This window comes from Pagrus major, chromosome 22 (assembly GCF_040436345.1).
Source record: "Pagrus major chromosome 22, Pma_NU_1.0".
Lineage (NCBI taxonomy): Eukaryota > Metazoa > Chordata > Actinopteri > Spariformes > Sparidae > Pagrus > Pagrus major.
In genome coordinates, this window is record NC_133236.1 from 14406563 (window position 1) to 14432298 (window position 25736).

Below are 25736 nucleotides of genomic sequence, written 5' to 3' on the forward strand. Positions count from 1 at the left end.
GTGTCATTTTGCAGTTCACACCCAGTGCTTTGACTTAGCTCAAGGAGAAAAGAGAGATGAGAAGAGTGGATTGATGGTATTAATGATGTAGCCACTGTTTCATCACCGAGTACTCTGTGAATAATAAATGTTGCATCATTCTGTTTTCATGACTTAACACATACAGCTTCTTTTAGCTTGATTTAAAGCTGCACTCGTCGAAACCCACAATCAGCTCCAAATAAATGCCAATGATGCTCCATCTAGTGGATGTGTAAATACTGCAGGTAACTGAACTAACAACTCAAGCCACCAAAAATCAATGAATGTTGCTTTAAAGGGTAACTCTACCAGTTTTACACGTTAAAGTGTAAAGTATTAGGGAGTAGTACTGCATATGTTAAAAAAGTAGTTTAAAGCCTTTTGTGGCTCCAGAAGAAGCTGCATGTGATCTGATAAATTGAGTCCTGTGATGTCACTCAGTGGCTGAGTTGTATTGTGGGTAATGTAGGCACCAGGCGTTGAAAAGGAAGCAGAATTCGTGAAATTAAGAAAAATGTGATATCTCTGATTCTGCCGTATCGATTATGATCATTTGTTTTTAAACTGTCCATAATTAGTCCAGCAGTGTTATAGGAGTGCAATGCTAGACCAGTGGACTGCTTTTCAAAACCTGCTGCCTACATTACCCACAATGCAACTTAGCCACTCAGTGACATCACAGGAGGCAATTTATCAAATTACATGCAGCTTCTTCTGGAGCCACAAAAGGCTTTTTTCACATATGCAGTAGTACTCCCCAAGACCTGTAAACACACTTTAATGGTTAAAATAAGCAGAGATTCCTTTTAACCACCAATTAAATGCTACACTAACACAGCCAAAATAACCTTCACTGCTTAATGGTGATAACAATGCAACACTTCAGTCTAGAAAATACAGGTGCTTGAAACCTCCACACTTGAAAATATAACAATTCAAACTAGTCAGCTCTCCCATCATCCCACCTTCGTACACACAAGAAAGACACCTGATTGCAGCGATTGCATCACATAACAGATGACATGTTTTCATCTGGAGTTCAGAGTGTGTGGATTTTTATGATTCAAAAGAAAGAAACCCTTACATTCCAAGATTAGAAGGAGCTGGCAGGCAGTGGCACACTCAGGATGTTTGAGGGGCAGGGGCAAAAAAAAATGAAAAGGGCAGCAGCTGTATGTGGTGGGGCACCAGCATGCAGAAAGGGGCACCTTAGAGGGAACCCTAGAGGGCACTTTCGTGGCGCTTTTTCGAACATGGGGGCACCAGATGGGGATATCGCATGGAAAAACAAAGTTATCTACTAGTGGGTGCCAGCAGCCAAAGAGACAGATATTTCTCTCAGGAGTGTGTGTTAGTTATGAGTTAGTGTTGGTGACGTGTGTTGAGCAAGACGATGTAGTTCACTGAGCAGTTTAACACAAAACTAGATGAAATCTTGATTTAATTACGCAAAATTACAACTTTATTGACTTGAAAATTATCTTTTAAATTGACAAACATCATATGTGTAGTTCATGGCACAATTCAAATGGGATCAATACATTATTTGTCTCTCTCCATTCACTACCATACAAAGTTTTTCCAAAAAAAGGTCCCATGAGGTGGCGTGACTTAGGCGCTCTATACCCAACTGATTGCTAACAAAGTTGCCATATTGACTTGATAAGCTATTTATATATCAGTGTTGAGGTTGCAGCATGTTCCTGCTGCCCCCTAGTGGCCAAACAATCAGCTACTAAAGGTTGAAATGTCATCTGCAACTGAAGATCACGTCATGTGATTAAAAGAGGGCTAACAGCGACTGAGTTGCCCTGAGCCGAGATTGTTATTGTTGCAAGCAACCCTGTTTGCATGACTCAAGCGTGTCTTTGTCAGCCGCGCTTAACTGTTTTTAATCACTGCCGAGGAAGACACAGTAGTGCCCGTCGGAAGCATGGTGAAACATGTTTTTGTTGGTGAATCACTGCATCAGCAACTTGTCTCCCAGATCAAGCTCTAATCCTGCCTCCTTTCCTGTCAATCGCGTTAGAAACACCGAGCATGTGAGTGTCTTCGCATGTGAATGCAGTATGTATGGGGGGGGGGGGGGGGGATCTCTGTTTGTCAATTAATCACACTTCCTGTCTGCTTGTGCTCTCATCACAGGAGCTGGAGCAGGGCCCGAGCAGCAGGGGGGGAATACGTATGCACAGACATGCAAGAGATTGGTGGAGTTTCACATCTGAGGTGGATGGCGCCTTCTCCTTTCAAATATCTATTTTTTTCAATCTCGGCCCCCAAATCCTGTCACGGCGTGTCCGTATCCCAGCCAACCATTGGCTCGCCGCTTACCACCCCCACCCCTGTCACATGAAGTTGGAAATAAAAAGCACAACAACTCCGAAGTCTCCTCAGGACAACCAGTTTTATTTCTGGTGAGGAAACGTTCAGTGTGTGTTTGTGCGCACGTGCAGTGGGGGCGGTTGGTGCAATTGAGAGGCGGCGGAGGAGGAGGAGAGTGTGTACATATACATGTATAGGTGTGAGTGTACGTGCCCTTATGTGCGTGCTTGAACGGGGTCCAACTCCGAGGCACTTGTTCTTCTGCAGGGTGCTGTGATGTCATCCTCCCACTTCTCCACTGTGTTTTCACACCAGCGTGAGTCACACCGCTCCGGCTCTCTTCGTGGGGAGGTGCGTGTGCATGTGTGTGTGTGTGCGTGTTTGTGTGTGCGCGCGCGCAGTGCCAAATGGGAGGTATTTTGAAGTTGAATTCTGTCTGTGCCTCTGCCTTTTCAAACCTATCTTTAAAGAGTTCTCTGTAAGTTCCTGTACTCTACAAAGGGAGGCTGGGATTGTGAGGATCATAGTGCAGCGGCAGCTTTTGACAGGCAGCTCCGATGTTAATCCTCTGAGAAGCAACCTGCCCCTTTACCACATGCAGAGACGGAGAACAATATATATTCGGTCTCTAGCAGTCTCTTAATAAGAAAAACATATCTCTGAAGGAGTTTGCATGGAGCATGCACAGCGATAACCCAAACTCCCGTGGGACAGACCTGTAGGTCCCTGTAGCTGAGTAGAAACTGAACATGAGAAGACCTGTGGAGAAAGATTTTACTTCTGCAAAGTTGCTTTGGCTGCGTAGGGGAAAAATCCAGCTACATACATTTTTCAAGTAATTTTTCTTTACCCGCTGTCAGACTGAAAGTGAGGGGGGAAATGAAAGAGGATAAAGGTACAATAAGGGGGAAAAGCCAACTTTTACTCAACAGATTAAATATGCTTCTCGTATACAGTTGAATCTACACCAATAAAACATACACAGAGTAAATAGTTAATGATTTATGCATTCTCAGTCTTGTTTTTGCTTTGTTTGTTTAAGCAACTGGCATTCAACTTACTGGATAGGCGTGTACAAATAGACGGATTGCATAGGACTTGTGATGAAGTGGTTTATTTGTCTAGCTCTAGCTGCTTCATACCAAGTATGTCTGGGCCACGTGCCCCAGGCTACAGACTCCCAACATATGCACTGGTAAGACTAGAATATCCATAGTTGTTATGATAATATTCCAACCCCAACCAATCATCCATTCTCAATAGTGTTTATCCTGCTCATGGTATCAACATGACTGACAGCATCAGTTTTAATAAATCAATCACTTATCCCATGAAATATGTCGACATTTATATGTTGATTAGAAGGATATTTGGTGCAGACATCCTTGGTGCCCAGAAGATGATTCCAAATGATTTTAGCGATCCCCTCAACTTACCTGCAGGGCCCCCTGCTGGTTGACATTTTATCTTTTTACTGGAATGTCTACAAACATCAGATTGATTGTGATGAAATTTGCCCCAGAAATTTTTGTTCCCCACAGGATGAACTCTAAAATAACTTTACATCAAGCGTCAACATCAGGTCAAAACTTTAGTTTGTCTAATACTTTGGTTGCAAATGACATTTCCATCAGCCTCAGGTGTACTTGCTAATTAGCACATTATCAGCTAAATATTAGCATAATAACTGTGAGTGTGGAAGCATGCGAAAGTTAGCATTTAGCTCAAAGCGCAGCAGTGCTTAAGGGATAAGTTAGCTCACAAATGAAAAGTCAGTCATTATCTACTCACCATCATGTGGATGGTAAGTGAACTTTCGTAGTCCACAAAACATTTCTGGAGCTTCACAGCAAAACAGCGTTGCAGCATTCTCCCAAACAAATGAAGTAGATGGGGACTTGTTTTAAAATGTAAAAATAAAACAGAAAATAAACAAAAAGTTGCTCCATACAGCTCATCCGGGGTAAAGCAAATCTGTGGAGGCCCTGAGATCCAAGATTGATTTGAAAAGATGTTATTACACTCTACTTTAAATACTGCTTTTAAAATCTTCACGGTAGCTGCTAAGCTAAAAGCGTTAGCATGTCTGAAATGGGTGCACAAGTTCTGAAGACTTATCCTCAGCAGGATAAGCTACATGGAGTCATTTTTGTTTCATTGGAGTTTTTTTGGTTGCTTTTTACATTTTAAAATAAGTCCCCATCTACTTCAGTTGTTTAGGAGAACGCTGCAACGTTGTTTTGCTGTGAAGCTCTAGAAATGTTTTGTGAACTGCAAAACTCCACCTGACTTTCCATCGGCAGGGGGGTAGAGTAGATAATGAATGAATTTTCCTTTGGGCAAACTTATCCTTTAAGCATCACGGATGCTTTTTTCGGTGTTATTTGCGTTTCTTTTTTTTAGGTGAAATCAGTGCAATTTATGATCTTATTCTTTAGGCACACATGGGGCATAAAGTATCAACTTTTCTCAAAGTGTCCCACAGTATTTGACACGATGTAAGAGCTGAGAGTAAAAGATGAAAACAAAGTTGTCCATCTTTGAGCGTGTGCAAGTCGTGACTGGACTGAACATCATCAGTTACTGCTCTCCTTGGGTCCGTCCTAAAATGTCTGCAATTCAGTCGGCCGAGCAAATCACTCCAGCAGTTTACCCTCACAATAACAATGTGCAACAAAACACTAATTGCACACACACACACACTCCAATCAAGACACAGTGGTCTCCACTTAATGAAAACAAGCGCATCAAATTCTGCCTATTTTCGGAGCACACTGTCTGCATAATGCCCCTTAGCAAAGGAGACAAAAGAGCCAGTGTATGTGAAAACTACTTGTCGCCTTTCTTCATGTCAATCTCTATTAGTGTAGGAGCGCCGCTTGAGTGGAACTTTGTGAATGGGCCCATTCTTTTCATTCCTCCGCTTCCAGGGGCAACAGAGGGAGGAATTCCTCCACTCTCCCTCTCTGGGTTACAGCGGTCATGTATCCTTTAGGTGGTCGCCCCATGTCTGACTTCACTAGTTGACATCTTAATATAACTCAGACAGAATGCAACAGTCATCCACTGCAGTGTCGCATCAGATATAATGACATCATGTCTGATGCCTTTAAAAGAGAAGGGGGAAAAGACTGAGCTTCAAAAGCAGCCTTCCTCATTAAGTTTTTTTTTCTTTCCCCACAGATTTGCCTATTATACCACCAAGGGAGAGCGTTAAAGATAAAAGTGGAGGTATAGGCCAAGATGCTGCAAGTGCAAATTAAAGGGACACAAGATAATCTGAGACATTTAGTCAAGTGGGATCTGCAATGTTGTACCAGTTTCATACCACAAATTAAATGCAAGCACATTTTGAGAATGTAATGTGTCCATATTGAAAAATTGATAAGCATATTCAAGTCAAATATGAGTAGAAAAACCTTCGATCTTTAAGTTTACTGTTGAAGTACACCGTTGTCCCACAATGCAATGCACAAAGGAAATGTAGGAGCAACCCACAGGCGCTAAATGTTGAAAACAAAGCAATGAAAACAACAAAACAAAAAAACCTTATGCTGTTTTTTGTATACTAACTGCAAAACCTGCAGTAACGCATTACTCAGTAACTCATTACGGTAATATTATTACTTTCCACAGTAATGAGTGGTGTAAGGGATTACAATTTCCAAATCAGTAATTACATAACAGTTACTATGTTAAGTAAGGATGCATTACTGTGGCACCAGAACACGATTCGTTTTTTTGTCCTAGCCAGGCTGTCTGGGGGCAGGGCAGGTCACGTTGGCTACTAGGCCAAAAAGCTGAATGAAGGATGAAGGATGAGGGAGACAGGTATACTTTCAACAGCTGGAAGTGTTGTCATTGTTTTGAGTTTGTCTCAATCAAAGATGCAAAGAACACTGACGTCCATTGCAAAACTTTGTGTGAACAGCAAAACGCTTTCAACGACAAAAACTATAACATGTACGTTAAATTACTGAAGCATCTGATAGGGCAGCACAGCAATGTGCTGTATACATTATATAATATACCTGTATACTAAGACAATTTGTATATAGCACACATTGTATACAATTAACATGTAGAATGGAGTCAAAGGAACAAAATCACGCCGCTCTCTCTCACTTATTCAACCACCTGTGCAGATATACTGTATAAAGGTGAGTCTATAAGGTCCTGGATTTGAACTTGTCCTGGGTCCTCTCTGCATGGAGTTCGCATTCAAGTGCTTGCGTGAGTTCTGCCTGGTACTCGAGTCTCAACTCCTTCAAACATGTTACAATACAATTAGTATCTACATACTCCTGTGTTCCAACTCCAAACTACATATAAACTGTAACCATGTTTTGTTTTGTTTTTTTGCAGTTCTGTACTTCACACTGAAAAAGTGACAAAATATCGGATGGACATTGTCTCACAATGCAACACACAATGGAAACGATCCTGGTCTTCTTCTACACAGCTGTTGATCTACAGGTGTGCAAAGGCTTTGCTCTGTAAATCCTCTAAAAATCTGACAATTTCAGTTGAACACTCAGAGAAAATGAGCTGGAAAGTGAGTTTTGAGAGCAAGAAATGTCAGCAGCTGGTGAAGTGTCTGTTGCATCATTGACACACACAAATACATGGCCACACACACACACACACACATGCTTCTCTGCATCAGAAGTCAGTATTTTGAGAGTCTGTGTCCGTGCGTTCATCTTTTAATCTAATACTGTAGTTACAATAGTTTAGGGAGTTAAGAAAAAAATCCTATTTCATTGTTCCAAGACACAGGACACTTCTCCAGCAGTAAAAAAAACCCTCATAATTCCCCCACTAGATCAATTAAGTGTTCTCAAGTTGTCCCTATTTTCTGCCACCAAATTAACTGATGCCTCACTGTTTTATTGGCGTAGAAAACAGTAAAGTTTCAGTGTTGTTTATTGTTGTTGATGAGTCTTTTCTACACTTTAATCCATGCTGAATTTCATTCTGTGGCTAACCCAATTAGAATACTTGAGCTAATCCTGGGGGAGCAGTTTTTCACCAGAGAACAATACCAAACCACCCACACAAATATCCGCCCCATGACAGAATGGGGTGGGTAGTGTTAGGACCCATAGAGCTACAGGAATAGAGAGGTTTTAATCACGGTAATCTCTTTTCCTTTGTCTTTATTAGATTGTTATGTAATCCTGGATGACATTTGAGAATAATGGATGCATGGACGGAAAGTGGAAATCAAAGGCAGGCAGAGGTAAATGCGGAGAGATCGAGTAAATGAAGATGAGAATGTGAACTATACTGTCACCTGGAGCAGAATGAATAATTATTGAGAAGAAATGGCAGATAGAGGACAGAGAATACACAGAACAGGAATCTAACTATTCACAGGTGATTATGTAGGAGAGAGAGTGATGAATTCCTGTGACTCCCATACAATTCACCCACTCCTTACATTGGTACCTGCTGAGCAGCTTTAATTAGGGCAGTGCTCTCTCTCTCTTATCTAATTAAAATTTTATGCTGGAATAATTAATGTGTGTGAGCGAAGCAAGCAGGTGGATTTTGCAAAGCTGGGCTTACAGCATGTAAGTTATAAGCTGTCTTTTCACATACATCCAGCAAATGTGTCTTTGTTGCTGTCTATTTCTAACTGGTTCACTCAAAAAATGCCTTTAAAGGGGCTCCGTGTGACAATTTGTAGCAATTAAGATGTATTAATAATCACCTATTGCTCATATATGAGCGGATTGTAATGTAATGTGATAAATGTGACAATTGTTGTCCTTTAAGTTTGTCAGTTTGTTCATTCTGTCATGAAAAGAAAGACAGTTTGTTTATTCAGTTATCTTTCTCAGTTATCTTTCTCTTCTGATTAAAACGTCTTCCCCAGAACTACTTTTAAGTTGTGTAATGCTGCTGGACTGTGGATTTCTTTGTGAAGGACTCCAATGGTTTTGACTTTATGTACATTCATCAGTGCCTCATCCAGCACAACACAGAAATCCGACAGTTAAGTATTAAACTACATATAAAATGTTGTATCAGATTCTATTAATTAAGTTCAATGCAACGTTTTTCTATCATGCCGAGTCAATGTGAATAAATTAAATAACAAGATGGGTGATTTGTTACAGGATATAGAAAAACCCATTTGAAGTGCATAATTTTTATATATAATACTTGACTAACTAATACTTGAAAAACACTCATGTGTTTATGTTAATGTTCACCTTAAAGCAACAAAAAGTAACACAGTAATGCAATAATAAATGTAAACATATTGGTGGTCTGGAGAAACTTGCATTGCCAACACTTATTCTGGCTCGTTATGATTTTGTTTTCGTGAGTAGCACAAAGGGACTTCAACTATCATAAATAGAATAAATAAATAGAATATCATAACTAAATAGGGTAGCTACACTGGTCCAGTTAAATAATGGCCCTGATTCATACAGATGTCTTTCTGAAGATTTATTTGCTCTCTCCCTCGTTGTTTCAGCAGACGCCGTGGAAACTACAACAAAAATAAACTAGGAAAAAAAACATACAACTCCCACTCACTGTTAAAGTCTCTCAAGCTAGTGTCCATTAAGCAGTCCAGAACGTATTAGCACAACAGAAATGTGCTGGAGTAAAATAAACACAACTTAAAATGCCTCACTAATGTCCATCTAAGGGCACATTAACAGCATTATACATAAACATGAAACATACAAAGGAAATTTACAGAATGCGCCTCTTGGACCACATGTGGAATATTGTTACTCTGGAGTCAAATGTTCTTCATCTGCAGCCAAGTTGTTCTGACCAATAATTTGACCCATAAGACATCACATATCCCACAATGCCCTCAACTAGACTGTGATCCTATTAAAAGACCTAACATAAAAGGCAAAAAAATGTTAAGTACCCTTTAGACACATTTCTTATCATTTTAAACACCTTATTCATTACATTTTTTTACATCACATTTTGGCCACTTTATGAACTTAAATGATTATGATTTTATGACTGAAACATACACAGTAAGCACATCAGTGAAACTCTCTCTGAGAGTGTTACAAATGGAATCCTGAGTCTTTTCTTTGCTACACCTGGATGTAAACTGTAACAGATAGCCTCGATGATGTAAGTCTTCATCAACACAAACACACAAACCTGCAGCACAAACACCAGTTGCCGGAAGAGAAAAGCCATCGCCGACAAGCCAGTCCGATTCTGTTGCCAGAGCAACGCTTTCCCTCTCTCTCCCATCCTTTCACCAGTCCGCTCTTTTCATTCCGCTCCCTCTCATATCGCGAGACTGCGCAGTCGGCTGATCTGACAGAACGAGCGCTCTGGTTCGTATCGCGAGAGTGGCGCGGAGAGAGGCGGTGACCTCATCGCCGTCGCGAGGCGGAGCGAGACGCTGCAACTTTGGATGAACTTCTGATTTGAACGGACCGAGAGGCGGTCGGTGGGTCGGTCGGTCGGTCGGCAGGCAGAGTGCGCGGACCACAACAGCCACAAAGGTGAGGAGCTCCAGAGGTTTTCTGCTCCGAAGTCTCCACAGCCGCTGCGTTGAGTCTTTGACGGTGTTTGAATGCCGGTGACTGACCAGCGAGAGCGTTATTTTCCCTCTTGAGAAACGCCGACAAGGTGGACATTAATAAAGGTGAGTGCGCTCTCTCCTCTGCTGGTCTGCCCGCTGACACAGGCGACACAACACCGTTAGTTTTGGGCGAACAACCGCCGAGTTGTTGCTTTATTCGATATGTGTGCTTTTCAGCTTTTTTTTGCCAAACCTTCATGTGATACACTCACGTATTCCAGGTAGCGCTTCGGAGAGGAAAACTACACTAAAAAAAGTTTAGCTAGCGGTCGGATAATGTTGATAACATCGCCGTGTGGCGTACCACAGCTCGCTCACCGCCTTCAATTTAAGCTAATATCTGAATTTGTTAGCTGTATCTCTCCTCATGTCATGTGAGCTGACTAAACATTTGCTTTTTGCTCAACATTTCTCTCCCTGCGCCTCGCCAATGAGACACACCACCGTTTAAAATTACAACGATTCACCATGTCTCTTAAAGAAACAGGAAACAAGGCAAAATGACCATCAGATAAAGGTAATTGTTGTTTGGATGACTGCTGTGTAATTGGGATGGCTAGCTGCGGTCTGGTTTCCTGTCATCCTCCACCTCGCTGTCCATCGTTTACTTGGTGGATCGGTCAACCAGCCATATTCACATCAGAGACATCTTGTTATACTTCTGGTGGAGGCAGCTCTTTAATGCACAATCGTGAGTGTTGCAATGCAATGTGTTGCCATGCATGCGTTGCTGTCGTGTGTGTGTGGGTTGTTTGGACATTTGCAGCTCTGTGAGGTGTGGATCCACATAGAAATCCTTCATAGAGGTGCGACCGTGTGTTGGCTTCTGCAAGGAAAGTTTAAATATTGTTTTTCTTAAAACCAGGCTTCTAGGTCATTCAGATGTTATTGATTATGCAAAATAGATGACTGGAGAAAACAATGCATACTTGGGAACTTGCAGCAGGGAAATCAAATATGAAGTTAAAGCATATTTTCTCGCAGTGCTCTGTCAATACCAGTCTCATTAATCAAAATGGCCGTCTGTGTAGTGATTTGGGTAGTGATGTAACGCTGCTACATTTAAGTGATGAAGGTGCTATAAAGGCATTCATCAACAAACAATTATACCTCAAACTTTATTTAGTTTTAAGTTAATTGAGACAAGTAAGCCCCGACACTAACAAAAGTTTTCTTACATGCAAGTTTGTGAGCTTGTGTCCGAGCTCTCCTCTGCCCTAATGACACCCTGAGAGGGATTTTTTATTGTTAAGTGGACTCCCTGTAGCTGCTCTGTCTTCTGTTATTGCTGCCATCTCAACCTGTTGAGTCTGTCCTCAGGCTACCAGCTTCAGCCCTGCAGGGGGCTTACATACACACACACACAAAACACACTGCTTCCTCCTTTGACAAGTCCTAAATGGACACGTCAAAGAGATCTCATCTCTATTCATAGGGTGGCCGGGCTGGGTCAAATTCTCAACTTGAAACACAACAGCAGCTTTAGAGATATATTCCCTACCGAGAGACAGCATTTCAGCTGCTTTGTCCGCCTTGCTTTGGCTACCTCATTCGCCATGTCAAAACCCCCCAAAACGCTCATGTGATAGCAGTCGAACATTTCATGCCATCAGCCCTCCCTTGTCGGTGCTTGTGAATGCCAAGGCTGAGCAGATCTGGAGGCTGTGTTGCATTTACAATATTAAGTAGGCTATTGAAATTGAGTGTGTAGGTGGAGGCGAACATGTTCTGCAACACATGTAGTTGCCGAATTAAAGGGGAGGTATGAGAGAGCAAAAATGTCAGGGTTGCTGATGGGCAGCTAAAAGATTATCAAAGGGGTTTTGGGTTGTAGAGCAGCTGAAACATCTCTCCAGGTGTTCCCGGATTAAGCAACTGGAGTTGGCTAAAAACTTGTCTTCAACCCTCTCCATTGTTAGTACTGCAGTGGCTCTTACTGGGAGTTTCAATAGAAGATTTTCCTAGGGTGTAAGTTGGTGCTAGCGAGCGAAATCTTAAGGTTTTAATTCATATCAGATGCACTGTGATCGTGATGTGGCCGCCCTTCCAAAAATTCTGTAATGTGTAGTCTCGGCATATCTGGAACAGAAGTTTTTGGCAGCGCACACAAGAGAGAAATCTGGCTAAAGCAAAGTCAGGAAAAAAGAGGACATTTTAATCTCATAGCAGGCCAGCTTGCACTTTCACTGTCTACATGCAATGCCTAGTGCTGACAGGAGCTGAAAATAGGGTCTTACCTGTTTACGACCTCCCACTCTAGCCTCACCATTTCCCCCCCTCCCTTACCCGGCCACTTTCTTGCATCTCTGCCTCGTCTTCGCCTTCTTTCTCACTTCTGTCACTAGTTCTTTACTCTCCACCTCCCACGATTCCCTTCTCCCATCCCTGATGGTGCTTTTTCCTCTTGTCTTGCTTCCTTCCTGTTGTCGAAAGCATGCCAGGACTCTGACATTCTCATCATTTCTGTCTACATCCCTCACCTTATCGCTCCTTCTCTCTTTCTCCCGTTCCCCCTCCCGCTCCCTTGTCTTCATTTCTCCTTTTCTCAGTGTTTCTGTTTCCCTCCCCTTGTTCTCCGTCTCCCTGCATGCTGGAGATTGGAATGTGAGTTCCCTCTGTCTAAGGTCTTGGGGTGGGCTGTCTCTTGAGAAATACCAGAGCAATAAATACTCGTTAACAGTGAATAGATCACACTGCATGGCAGGATGATTTAATAAAACTGCTAGGCCCTGGTAAAACAGGGTTTTTCCTGCACAGAGAATGTAAAGGTGGTCTTCTCCCTCAAATACTGCATACTAATACAGATTTTCACCCTAACCTGAACATAATAACACCTATTTCAAAAGTGTTATTATACATGCATCACTGACAACTGTAATTGCAACAGCAGGATCACTCCAGGGTGGCTCCAGGATCATACTGTATGCTAGCTAATTAGCACTGCTCATTGTAAGTTACCTATTCACACTACAAACAAGATATATTTGTATCAGGTCTGACAGTAGACAAAATACATGAAGGAAAGGTTTGATGTAGGGCACGATTATTTTCATTGTTGATTAATCCGTCCGTTATTTTCTTGAATAATTGATTAGTTGTGTGGTCTATAAAATAGCGAAACATGTTGATTAGTATTTCTCAAAGGCTCTAGGTTGACGATGGAAGTGAGAGTCATTGCACAGGTGTTATGGATCAACACCTCAAGTTGGGGATTGCTTGTAGTAAAGGCTGATATTGAAAACAATAAGATAATAAAAGTTGATTAAAAGTGCACACTTATTCCAGAGAAGTGTTGGCTCACTGCCAGACATAAAAAAAACATTAATTTAACTTATAAGGTCAATTTACAATTTATTTATATATTCATTTTAACAATCTTTTCATTTAGCTATCTTTGTAAATGGCTTATTGTTAAAGGATAGGTTCTCCCAAAATTAAAATTCAGTCATTATCTTCTCACCGTCATACTGATGGAAATTCGGGTTAAGTTTAGTAGTCCACCAAACATCTCTGGAGCCTCATAGCGAGACAGCGTTGCTGCATTCTCCTCAACAACCAAAATGGATGGGGACTTGTTTTAAAAGGTAAACAAAATACATAGAAGGGCTCCATACTGGTTGTCCGGCGTAATCTGAGGCTGTGGAAGCCCCAAGATCCCCAATTGATTTGAAAAGACATTATTCACACCTTGGTGGCGCAGCAGAGTCTGTACACCCACTTCAGACGGGGTGGGTGCTAACGCTTCTAGCTTAGCAGCTACTGTAAAGTTTTCTACTTTTAAAAAGGGTGTAAATAATATTTTATCAAATTAGTTTGAATCTCAGGACTTTGTGAGACATGGATTACCCCAGACGAACTCAGTTGAGTTGCGCTATGAATGCGAAAACAAACTCAGCATATGGAATCGGAGAGCACCACCATATAAAGATAATTAACACCACTAGTGGATTCTCAGCCACCTGTCTTGAATGATAATACTGCCAGATGAACTTGTGACCCTTCTATTAATTCAAGAGATAGCTGAGCATGTCTGGCTATTTTTCTAAGAGTTCAAAATCCAGAAGGTATTTTTAAATATTTTATCCCTGAAGACTGAAGTGCAGCGTTGTTAGAAAGCCTAGGTCTGTGTGCTCTGACACATTTGAAGTTCAAGCCAGCGTATTGTTTTCACTTAATAAACAGCCCTTGCGGTGTTTTCTCTGATATTCAAAATTGTGTATCTCTTTTGATCTGTGGTCTTTTGCAGAGGATAAATCGGAAACCCTGTTGAGGCTTTCATTCGGCTATTTCGGGGCCTTTCATGACAGCCAGAGAAGGATAGAGAGGGCACAAGAAGAAGTGGTTAATTTTAGCCATTCCACCTGAGGTGAGGGGACATAAAAGCTAAATTTCCCCCGCATTTTGGATCCCTTCTCTGTCTCCATTTTCTCCCTCGCTGTCTGGTGAAATAACTTCTTAATTAGGGCTGTTAGGGTGGATTATAACCCATGAAAGCAGCATGGATTATAAAAATTGCTCAGATTTCAGTTGTGACAGATGAGCAAAAAAAATCTATACATCATGAAACAATGACGAGGCAGGCTAATCCATGCAGAAGTAAACAGAAGGAACATACTGTACAGATGGAGAGCCTTGAGAGTGAAAGAGAGAGAGAGAGAGAGCAGTATATAATGAGAACAATGCTTAAATGCTATCAGCATTAGCTAGGAATCATAATTTTAACAGCAGTACAAGCCAAATGCTAAAACCATAAACTTTAACATAAAGATAAAGAGACTATACTTTCTATGTGTGGCTATTTCAGACGACATCAACATTAGTCTGTTAAGGATGCATCGATCCAATTATTTCTCTCTTGACGTCAAATCTTACACCTCAACTGTAAATGTAATTGTTCCAAATTTTAATTTGAAAGTGATTTAATTTAAGACAATAAATACTTAAGTTGAGTTGAACCTTCTGAAGTTTACTTTTTGATCTAGGCTAACTGAGTTGAATGTTGAATGTAAACCCAAAACGTTTTAGATTTATCGATGAAACTGATTGCAATCCTGCTGCAGGAAGAACATCTAGTCGAGGATTTCGCCCTATTTCTGTTTTTTCCGTCATGTGGCCTCCCTAGGCCCCTTTGAGATGGATGCATTGATCCAGAATAAACCACTGTTTGGTTCAATACATATTACATCTGGTTTTGTTAGTCTGCTCCTGGTCAAGCATTTAGCGTAGGTCTGACATTTCTCAGCTTTAGGTAAAGCTGTAACGATTTGTTGATTAATTAATTAGTCGACCAAAAGTAATTTGTCAACTATTTTGATAACCACAGGTTACAGTGTTAATGTTTTTTTACTTGTCTGGTCGGGGGGAATGGATCAGACATTCACTTGCCCAAAGTCGATTTTTATTTGCCCCTTTATAGAAGGAAAGTTCCATGAAGTGATTCCCCTTTGCCTGCACCATCACTGCGATGAATATATCATATTTTCAAGTTAAGAGTGGTCCTGTGATTTAGTTGTGATCTGTTATAAATAGTTCGTAGGAATAGGAGAAGAACGCGGCAGCTGTCTGGTCTGAAATGTGAAGTACAGGTCGAACATTTGTTCAGTAATCTGCATCAGAAATGGTCTTGGGTGTGAAATGGATGACTTTCTCATGATGTCTTCAACTCTTCCTCTCTTCGACTCAGTGATGACATTGCAAGAACGCGACTGTGCAAAAGAATTGTAAATCTTATCCCCAAGCATGTATGGGAGCATTGCCGAAATTCCCACCAACTGCCTTGCCATCTGTTTCCAAGTAGACAGCTCTCAAATTTCTGTCTTGCTGGATGACTAAAAGGATGTCGCTACTGTTGGCTGCCCGGGCTGGTATTAGTGATAGAAGTGCTTTTCTGACCTTGCTGGATTTGTCAATTGCTGCCGTCTCTCCTGTGCCATTTTGGGAAAATTAGTGTGAGTGTGTGAAGCTGCAACCTGAAATTTATGCAAGCTATTTGACAGGAAATTACATAGCTATTCCAACACTCAAGATGTGATTTGAAAATGATTGTTGTCATCCTGGAACCAGATTGAGTTTCTTGCATGACTTGAGTCTAAGTAGAATTAATCTTTGGTAGCTTCAGCTTATTCTCCATCCATGAATTAATTGAAATATATCACATGCTAGTTGCAAAATCTTGAGACATGGTTAGTATGCTTGTTTCTACATATTTTTATGTTGCTGATAGCCCACATTTTTGAGTCTAGTGCAATTTGTGTGACTTAAAGATTTGCGAGTGGTTCAGTTTTTTGTGTGCTGTTTTAGACTTATCAATAATCACATCTTTCTCGTAGCAATATGTGATATGAACTTAGATCATGGGCAAAGACATGGTATTTCCCTTTTTGTTTTCTAAGCAGTTAATCTTCATGAAATGTAGACAGTCTGAAGGACTATATAAACTGAAACCCAACCACCTACTTTGTTGAAAGAAACAAAGAACGTAAGCAGTGTCTACCTCTTATCTATGACAGCCAGCTTTCCACCCTGCCTTCGAGTGAAGCTGTTCAGAACAGCTATAAACACAGTATTATGAACAAGTACTGTTTTACCAAAACGTGGCTCTAAATAAACAAAATCTAACAAGCAGCAGCCTTATCTAAATAAGCATGAGACACTTTCTGTTTAGGTCTTTGCTCTCGTGTTTAGTCGCAAATAGACTTTTTTAAAGAAGTACTGTAATCATATGTTAAGAAACTTGCCTTGAGTCACACATTGTGCAAAATTGAAGTTGGTGTGACAAAGATGATGAAATTCCTGTTTCAGGATTAATGTTTATAGTGTTATATCAAACCTTAATCCCTTATTCATTACTTTATTAAATCTATTTGTGTTGTGTTCTAAGAATTGGAACTGAACTTGTGCTTGATAGATTTTATATTTGCTATGAAGTTAACAGACTGCTTAAAATGTTTAATGTTGCTTTGGTTAACAAGAACAGGGAAGAGGAAACAACTTTTTTTAAAGACTTGTTGGAATATGGATTTGTTACCCCACATGTAGTCAGCCAATACATAATGTTCCATTTTTCCTGACAGTGATCACCAACCTGAAAGACATTGATGTATTGTGACAGAACACAATGCACCATTACATTTAATGCACAAATGATCCTCTACCCATTACCAAACTCCCTTTAGTCAGTCTGGGTTGCTCAACATAGTTTGACACAAGATAGGCTGTACCCACAGCTCTACATAAGAAACATGACCGAAAGTCATCAGTCTTTACTGCAGTATCCTTGAAGGACTGAGTTCACACTTTAGCCAAATCTGTCAGTGGTTTCCCTAGGTTGTGGAAGGCTTAGGTACATCTATTTGATGGGGGGTCCTCCCTCAACCCAAATGTTTTTATGTTTTTCAACATAAAATATCCAATTTTGTTTTAATTCTCTCCACATTGATTTAACTGTACATTATTTTACCCTAGGTGGTGCTCAAAATGGCCTGGGTGCTACGCCCAAGCCTTAAAATTGCAGGGACAATCCTGTGTGTTGTAGAGAAATTGACATTTTAACATCACATCTTGAGTATGTATGTCAGTGAATAGCAAATGTTATGCCATAGTTGAAAAAATAAGAAAATAGTTGGCATCAATTTTAACCACAGAAATCATGGCAGCAATTTCAAATAGTCCACCATATAACTGATTGGTAAAATGGCACCCTGAGCAAAATCAAACAATCATGCTATCTTGGTAAAAAGTAGCGAAAAATAATGTAATTAAAGATAATAAAGAATAATTTAGACTTTTGCAAAGGACAATTTATTAAGGGATTAAAGCACTTTTATTATGCGACAGGTTTTACCCGAGGAAGCTATTTAATTGGAAGTTTTAAGCAGCACAGCCCCATCCAGACAGGATTTGTTTTCTCACAGAGATGAATAGTGATTCGAGCCCTAAATGCCCCGCTTTTTTAAGCATGCTTGTAATTATTTTTTTTTGTTTCCTTTTTTTGGACTTTTGGACCTTGAACTGACATAATTGAAGTGAAGGCCAACTAGACATCTTGTTTTTTTGCAACATATATTTGAATTTTAGTGTGTGCTTCATGCTGGTACATCTGCTCTGCATGTAAATTGAATTCTGTGGGTTGCAATGAAACAAACAAACAAAATGAAAAAAGAAACTCTCTACTATAATTTCGCACTGGCTTACATTTTGTCCAGAACAATGTAATTAGCAGGGAACATGGCTAGTTTATATCGTCCATATCCCCCTGGAACATTCGAACCATCCTCATGGGACTGTGTTGGCATCCAAGCATTCTGGTGTCATGAGAGTCCGCTCAGTTTGATGCCTGCATTACTCACGGTCAATTATATTACGTAATGCACACAGTTCAGTTTGGGAAATTAACATTCTGCCTTCTGCATGATCTGTACACAAGATTCAAGATTAAATGTATCATTATGCAATCAGGGATTGTATAACAAAATGATGGTCCCTTTATGCTGCTCACAAGAATCGACCTCTGAAAAATGATTGAATTGCCACATAATCTTCGTTTTGCACTTTTGTAACTTGATATTAATACATTTGTGGTTCCAAGATGGCCAGAGAGTCTGCATTACCATCTTCATGTGAATGAAAATTAAGAAGAGTGCACCAAAAATAAGATCGTCCTCTTGACTGACACTTGCACTTACTGATTAATATATTCATACAGGATTAGTATGATCAGGCAACCTCAGAGCTTCCTGAAATAAAGACGGAAAATTCCTTCTTGAGGTTTTCCTTTCATAGTGTGTGTCAGGTTGTGTTTGTAGTTTGCAAAATAGGCTGGTGCAAAGAGCGAAACATGCAGTTTCCTTAACAGATTATTTGCTTTCTCATATGCCGCTGTAGGGAAACCTCCTCTGACGACAGTCACACAAGTAGGGGAAACAGAGGCACCGGATTAAAGGAAGTCGTATCCTGGTCATTGTTCATCTCTGCTGGATGGAGTTGCCTCTTTGATCTGAAGGAAACTTTTACTACTTGAAGTTGGGAAAGCTGTCATCTGTGTGCCGTAAGTTTTCTTTTTTGATCAAATGAAATCTGTCCAACATGCAGTGTATGAAACTCAAAGTAAGCTTTGAAACTGCTGCCTGTTTCAGTGTGATGATGAAGGAGATATAAGGGATGTTGTGTTCTTCTGTGTCATACCACACATTGCAGATCCACCACGGCGTGAAGAGACGGTTCAGAGGGAAAAATCTGGCTTTAAAGTCAACAGGCTTTAGAGTCGTTTCCCATCCTTGAAATTGATTCATTAAGTGTGCTGTAACTGACAGTCTCTGTGATTTCACTGTCAGTTTGAGTTCTCTCTCCTTGGCTCTAATGCCCCACTGAGCCTCAAAAAAACCCAAAACAGATAATCTTGTGGCCATGTTGATGTTTCGGGTAATGCAGCTGCTTGGGAGGGGTTACTGGAACACACGTTTCAGGCAGATATGTGGTTAAGTACTCATGATTCTTTAAAATGTATCTGTCAAATCTGTCTAAAGCTCATAAGTGGACAGTTTTTTAAGGAAAGCCTCAGTCTTAAAACATTTATAGAAGGTTGTGTAGTTACTATTTCTGCTTTCCTTCAAAAACAATTCTCCTAATCAGGTCTCTACCAGGTATAAATGTGTATAATACTAAAAAAGAGTGATAATGCTGATGAATGTACAGTACCATAATTAAAGTCACCCTGTGATAGATTGATGATCTGACCAGGTATTGGGTAAACCTCCTGAAAACTTAATATTAATAATATTAATAATACTTAACTTAATAATTAATAATATTTTAACTGAATAAGCAACAATCTAAGATAAGTTGCAAAAAATGTAATTTTCGATAGGGATCTGCAAATAAGATGACATTTACTGATAACAGTGGCAGATGTTTATCTGATTTGTCACATCAGTCTTGTGCTGCCACGTTCATCAGCTACTGGCTCGTGACATTCCTGCCGTTAGTTTGAAAGGCTCTGTGAATATTGAAAAATTCTCCTCATTGAGTGGATAGTTGAATAACTTGCTAAAAAGACTTTTAAAGTAGTTTTTAAAAAATCTATTTCATGTGAAAGATGGTTATATTGGGAGTTGTTTCATGAATTTGTGTGATTAAATTTGTGCTGTTTCAAAGGTTGTGAAATGAAGGGCTGTTATTTTTTATATGGGAGATAACTTTTGGGGATAAAGGGGGAATAAATTACAAAAAAAATAAATAAAATGAAAGAAACAACAAAAACATGTCTATATTGGCATTTGCTATAGGCTAAATTGTTGATTTAAACACCATGATTGGCCCACATCAGCACATCCATAAATTTCTAAGTTATTATTTAAAAGAAAAGAAGTTACCACTCAAAAACTAATGAAGCTAAGCTGCAAGGCTACATGGATGTGGCTTGATCACATTTGAATCACAGCCTGGGTTGCTATCTAGCATTGTATGGGCTTCTAATTTACCCCAGCATGCACTGAATGTTTTGCGAGTTTAGTCTCAAGCCATCTATGACCTTGAACAGAGTAAGCATCAAATAGCTAGACGGATGTTTCTAGCTTGAGCTCAGCCATTGTTAGCTTGCTGAAAATTGATTCTTGTGCTACTTTTCTGTTTGAGAATGGAGAGTGGGTTCATGCAAGGTTATCACGACACCAGAATTTATAACTTTGATACAATACTGGATACTTTCTTTTCTTGTTTCAAATTAAGAAAAAGTTCAGAAAAGTCACTGAGCACATACCAACACATTTGTAATAATGATAACATCTATGCAGGCTTGGGATGAAAATCTGCATGTTCACTGATGCCATTTCACTAAGAAAAGTTGAATAAGGCTCATTGTACCAAGGAGAAAAGATCCCTGGTGGATCCTCGTAATAAAAGACATCTTGCTTGGTTTGTGGGTTCCAAGGAGGTCCTATATTTTGCCAGGGAAGGTAAACACATAAATCCATCTGGATGTACTGAAAGCAGCAGCAGCTTTTGGCCGAACCCTTGACAGTCTTCCTGCTTTGCAGATTGAAGCAGTAATAGCAATAGGCGATAGTAGTGAATTCCACATTGACACATTTAGCAGGTGGATACGGTCCTCATTTTGTACCAGTTGTTTATTTGTTTATTTACTTATTCATTTAGTTATTTACTTATGTAGTTATTTATACCTCCACCAAGGAGGTTTTCACCTGTTTGTGTGTTTGTTTGTTTGGTTGTTTGTTTGTTTGTTTGTTTGTTTGTTTGTTTGTTTGTTTGTTTGTTTGTTTGTTTGTTGGTTGGTTGGTTGGTTGGTTTGTCAGCAGGATTACACAAAAACTACTGATAGATTTCCATGAATCTTGGATGGCAGATGGGTCTCGGCCCAGAATAGCCCCAATTAACTTTTGGTGCGGATCTGGATAAAGGGATGGATCCAGCTGCCTTGGCGGAGGTGTGCACTCTACTGAGTGCCATTAAAATGTCTGGCAATACTGAAAAATTCCCATCACAGTTAACTTCAGAATGCTTCACATTGTTCATTTTTTCTGAACCAACAAATCCAAATTGAAAGGCATTGAATATACATTGATAAAAAATCATTCTTATCATTATCACAAATGATTGTAACTTTTTAGAAATTCAGAACAAACCAATGTTTGGAATTTTGATGGATATATAACAAAAGCCATGGATATTACATAATTGAAGCTGTTGATGAATTTTGTGTTACTCAACAAATTGATCGACCAATTGATTGACTGGCTAATTGTGTTGATTTCAGTGATATTTCTCAGACAGACATAAACTAGGCTGTAAGTTTGGTCTGGCTCAGCTTGACCTGTAGACAGTTTTGTCTATACCAAAAAATGAGGCCACAATACCCAAGCTCACAACATCTGGCATGCAGGTGCTGGAAGCGGAAACCAAAACAGGAAAGTGGCCTGTCATGATCCACAGTGCTCACTGCAACCTTTCTGCATGCTGTGCTCATCCAAGAAGGGGAGTGTTTTGGCATGTGAGGTGATGGCCTTGAAAGCCAGAGTAGAGTTTCCATTCTCAGGTTTAATGGATCTCAGGTTCATGGCTTTGTAAAGACCAAATGTTTGGTATCAGTCTTTCACTAGGTTCATCCCATCGCGCTTTTAGCTAAGCCATGAGTGTACAATGGCATGCAGAGGAATGTGTGAGAATGCTGTGTGTACACAATAGGGATGACCTCATTGTTTTCGACTTCATCTAAGCTCAACATGCTGAAGAACAATGAAATCTGCGTGCCACACTACCAAAGCCCCCCCTCCCTACACTGTGTATGTGTGTGTTCACGTCCCTATCTCTAAGGTGTGTATTTACCTTCTAGTTTACAGAGGTTCTTAAAATATTTACTCAAGGCTGAACAGGTTAATGATTATTTGGAAAGCAGGATTGGAACTGTTGGGCTACACACTGGGGCATGTTGTTGCTGTGAAGCCAACTCCAATGGGCTTTGTTCCTGGTGTCAGTTAGTCAATGCAGTTCTGACCTTGCTGAACCTCTCAAGGTTAGAGGGGGAACGTTTTCTCAGAAAATCTCATTAATGCTTTCATTTAAAATCACAAAGACTCTGAGTAAAGATGGCATGCATTATCGCATGTTGTGATTTTTGTCTGTAGACTTAAATGGTTAGAGATGCACAACATTGTCTGGTTTCAGCTCCTCAATTGTAAGGTTAAGCTGCTTTTCTTTGCCCTTTTATCTTCTTTGGGTTTTGGATTGTTTGTCAGAGAAAGTAGGCAACTGGAATTAGAGCTGCGACAAAAATTAATCACCAACTACTTTGATAATCGTTTAAGTTATTTTTCTAGCAAATATATCCATCATTTGCTGGTTCCAGATACTTAGATGTAAGATTTGCTAATTTTCTTTGTCATTTATGATAGTTTTGGATTGTTGTTTGAAGAAAAGAAGCAATTTGAAGACGTCACTTTGACACTTAATAGACTAATTGACTAATCAATTAATCATAAAAATAATCTGCAGATTAATTTATGATCAAAATAATTGTTAGTTGAGGCCCTAATTTGAAGATGTCACCTTGGACATGATAAGAATTTTTTCACTAGTTTTTGACATTTCATAGACCGAGTGATTAATCGTGAAAATAACTAGAATTACACTGCATACCTCTGCCAAGGCCCAACACCTTTTGATTAAATCAAGCCTTATCCAATTATTTGGATCTGCATCTAATTTTACTCACCAATAGATAGAAGCCATCTTAATACACCAGATTTTTTTTCATTACCATCTATGCATTATTCCCTGAGAAATTCATGAAATGGATGGAAAATGGCAGTCTCTCAATGTTCAAGAAAAGGAGAAACAAGGGCCAAACAAATGGACATGGGCGAAAATATAACCTCCTTGGCGGAGGTAATAAAATAACTTAAGTTGCTGGCCTTAAAAGTGTTTAAAGAATTCCAGATGTTCACAGCTTTCTAATTCTCACATACCACTTACCTGTTGCCATCCCTCAGTCATGCTGAAAAACCTCTCGACTCAGGGAGCAACTGATGGTGACCTTGCCTGTCAGCACACCATCCTTGCAGACTCCTCTCTCCTCCTCTCTCACCTGTTTCCTCTGCATCCCTCCCTATCACCATGAACTCAGACTATTGCTGCCTCGTTACCCAGTCACTCAAATTGAGCGGGCCGCTCTCTGGGCGTTAGAGTGCTTTTAAATGGTCATCGGAGGCGTTTTACCACATACCACTTTGATCCATTCCAGTGGCGTTCTGACAACTTCCAACTAATGCCTCCTCTGGGTCTCTCCAGCTGCGAGGAGGAAAGCTCGATCAGTGGTTTATGGATGTGAGACGTGTGGGCTTAAGCAAGCTGCTGTTTTTCATTAGGAAGCAACTGGCGCATGGGAGGAGTTGACTGCTCTAGTGGTGCTTTCTAATGACAGCCGGCCAGTTTAGAAGTAAAGCATCTTCAATGAGGACCCACTGGGTTGTTTTAATGAAGTGACTGCCTGAAGCCTTTTAACATCTTATGAAGTACTTGGGGAAAACAAACACGGTTGAGGAGAGTTTGAAATAGAGGGCCTCACTTCAGCCCGGCTAACATACTGGTGTGAAAGAAGTGGCCTTTTTTGTCCCTGTTGAAGTTAGCTTGAAGCAAGATAATGATGAAACCATCACAAAATAACCATTGGACTGCAGTAACCAGCCTGTCAGGAGGATATGACTGCGCCATGAATTCAAATTTATCAAGTTTGTGCCGCTGTGTAGTTATGTCAGTGATGTAGAGATATAATGGAATATCAGGTGACCCGACAGCACGATTGTAGTCTGTAACCGTGATGAGAAGAGTATCTAGAGGGTTGTAGCTCGAAGCACCACTGGTTCTCATCGCTTCCTAGGATGAGATTCAATAATCTAATGTTGCCAGGCAACGGGTGCAATGCCACTTTTGGCATGTATTGCTTAGTAACAAAAATTGTTTCCAAGGAGTAAAGGCAGAATCACTGGTGGGATCAATGATGGATACTTCCCTGGAATCTAATCAGCCATTTTTAAGAATTTAGAGCAGCAGCACAACTGAAGGGAGGATCTGCACCACACAGGCCAGGCAAAAGATTGTGGGGAAAAAACATAATAAGCCAAATATAGTTGTTAAACCCTACACTGGACAGTATTCTCCCTATGCATGGGCTTCATCTTAAATTTTTTAGTTTTTTCCAAAGCTGAATCCTCCACAAATATCCCCACAGGTTGTGTCAGCACTGGAGCACTCTTGTTTTACAATGCACCTCTGCCTGCAAATAGCCAATGGTGCACTAGTGGGAGGCGGAGTAGGAGGAGAAGGGGTAGTGTGAACAGGGCCTGCGGGGGTGGTGCTGCTGCGTTACATAATATCAGGCGAACCCAGCTGTGCTGTGTTGTTTAGCCCATGGGTGAAGTGGTGCCAGCCAAGCCGACTGATGTGTCCACCTGCGCTCATCGGAGTACGTTCAGAATTAGAGTACAGGTCAACGAACGGACTGATCACATGTCGTGGGCGTGGATCAGAGGCAATTTGAAATGGGCAAAACATGAAACGGCAGCATCCACGTCTCTATTCCGGCACTGTGTTGCCATGGCAGCACAGTTGTTGTGTTGTCAGAAACCTTGGAGTGTAATGATAATGTGGGGTTCCAACAACGGTAATTAGAAACCTTTTTTAACAACTAAAGCTTCCTCCTGTAGTGCTTTCTTATCCCTACAGCCACTTGTCTGTGGAGAAATGCAGCAAGGAGAAATATCCTTTCATCATGTGCTGTAAAAACAGACAGCTTACACTAGTTAGTACTAATGCACACTATCTTCCTCTCATGTTGGCAATGTGTTACACAGTGATTGTGGACAGGAACTTCTGTGAAGACTGTTACTGTTAATTTCCCCAGCCTGCTGGTGTGATTCTTTTGGCAGACACTGCAAGAAGCTTAAAGCTTGAATAAAGACTGAATAATACACTACAGGTGGCTTTCTATGAAGGGCCTATCACCCTGCAAGCTCTATTTAAAAAAGCCTGTATCAGAGTCACTATCATTAAAAGCTCATCATGTTGCCTCCTCAGACCTCTGTAATTAAAGGAAGAGGCGTCTGCGTTTTATCTTGAAGTCTTTGTCTCTGATGCGGCGTTATAGCGAGACAGGCAGGCAAACCGATGTTCTCTCCATACCATTTAATAGAAGTTTGTTTTGAACAAACTCAGGCTGAAACCCACACAAAACCATCAAACTCCTTTACAGATATCAGCCATTAAGGGACTATAACCATTTACAGAAATGTCAGCAGCACCG

General features: G+C 40.4%; 1 protein-coding gene across 2 annotated transcripts in view; it reads left to right on the forward strand.

The window, feature by feature from the left end:
• The first annotated feature begins 9812 nt into the window (after nucleotides 1-9812).
• Nucleotides 9813-25736, forward strand: part of sipa1l1 (signal-induced proliferation-associated 1 like 1) — an 88395-nt gene continuing 72471 nt past the window's right edge. For both annotated transcript variants that reach the window (XM_073493544.1, XM_073493545.1), the window contains exons 1-2: nucleotides 9813-9988; nucleotides 18809-18971. The gene's annotated coding sequence lies outside the window, so the exon portion shown is untranslated. The remainder of the gene's footprint in view (nucleotides 9989-18808; nucleotides 18972-25736) is intronic.